This window comes from Brassica napus, chromosome A5, assembly GCF_020379485.1.
Source record: "Brassica napus cultivar Da-Ae chromosome A5, Da-Ae, whole genome shotgun sequence".
In the NCBI taxonomy this organism is placed as follows: Eukaryota; Viridiplantae; Streptophyta; class Magnoliopsida; order Brassicales; family Brassicaceae; genus Brassica; species Brassica napus.
The window spans coordinates 3,198,945-3,200,744 of NC_063438.1; positions in this window are offsets into that span (position 1 = coordinate 3,198,945).

Consider the following 1,800-nt stretch of genomic DNA (forward strand, 5'->3'; position numbering starts at 1 on the left):
GAAATATCTACATGGCGTAAAGATAATCAACCATATGGAAAAGATAAAATTCAGGAGCTTCAACAGGCACTTGAGGAAGTGCAAATGGATAATAATCGATCACAAGAAGAGATTATTGAGGTTTCTAGGAAATTGCAGGAGGCTTATAAGGATGAGGAGGAATATTGGCACCAGAAAAGCAGGAATATGTGGTACTCATTTGGAGATCTAAATACTAAATTTTATCATGCTTTGACGAAGCAGCGTAGGGTTCGTAACAAAATAGTGGGCCTTCATGATGAAACAGGTAACTGGATAACGGATGAGAAAGGGGTTGAGAAGGTGGCGGTTGATTATTTTGAGAGTTTGTTTACGACCACGGATCCAACGGAATTTGATAGTTTTTTGGAGGAGATAGCACCATCTATTTCTCCCCAAATGAATCAAATATTGCTGCGAATGGCAACGGAGGAAGAGGTCCGACAAGCTTTATTTATGATGCATCCAGAGAAAGCGCCAGGACCGGATGGGATGACAGCTCTTTTCTTCCAGCACTCATGGCATATAATTAAGAGGGATGTGGTTGAGTTGGTGAATAATTTTCTTCTTACAGGAAATATGGATCCACGTTTAAATATGACTAATATTTGTATGATTCCGAAAGTAGAGAGACCCACAAGGATGACGGAATTACGGCCGATAAGTCTTTGTAATGTTGGTTATAAGATTATCTCGAAGGTTTTGTGTCAACGTTTGAAAATTTGCCTACCAAGGTTAATTTCGGAGACACAATCGGCTTTTGTGGCGGGTAGGTTAATATCGGATAATATACTTATCGCGCAGGAAATGTTTCATGGACTGAGGACAAATAAGTCATGTCAGAACAAATTTATGGCAATCAAAACGGATATGAGTAAGGCATATGATAGGATTGAGTGGAAATTCATTGTGGCACTTCTACACAGAATGGGATTTGATCCCCACTGGGTCAATTTGATGATGGAATGTATCTCTTCGGTTCAATATAGGGTACTTATCAATGGGCAGCCACAGGGACTTATTATTCCTCAACGAGGTTTACGGCAGGGGGATCCTCTGTCTCCATACTTATTCATTATGTGCACTGAGGCATTAATAGCGAATATTAAGAGGGCAGAGAGAGAGAAACAACTTACTGGTTTAAAGGTGGCGCGAGCGTGTCCAGCAATCTCTCATTTGCTATTTGCAGATGATAGTCTTTTCTTTTGTAAGGCAAACAAGGAGGAGTGTCAAACTATTCTTAGGATTTTACAGGAATATGAGGCTGTCTCAGGGCAACAAATTAATTTCCAGAAATCCTCAATTCAATTTGGGCATAAGATTGAAGAACAAATTCGTCAAGAGTTGAGAGATATTCTGGGAATCCAAAATATAGGAGGCATGGGATCCTACTTGGGGTTGCCAGAAAGTCTTGGAGGGTCTAAGGTACAGGTATTTGGTTTTGTTCAGGAACGTTTGAATAATAGGGTTAATGGATGGACATTTCGATTTTTTACTAAAGGAGGAAAAGAGGTAATTATTAAATCGGTGGTGACGGCTCTGCCCAATCATGTTATGTCTGTTTATCGATTACCGAAGACTACCGTTAAAAAATTAACAAGCGCAGTTGCTCGGTTTTGGTGGAGTCCAGGAGGAAGTTCTAAAGGTATGCATTGGAAATCATGGGATAAATTATGTGAAACCAAAGATAATGGTGGGTTAGGTTTCAAGGATCTTATGGATTTTAATACGGCAATGCTTGGAAAGCAACTATGGAGACTGATAGAAAAGCCAAATACTCTC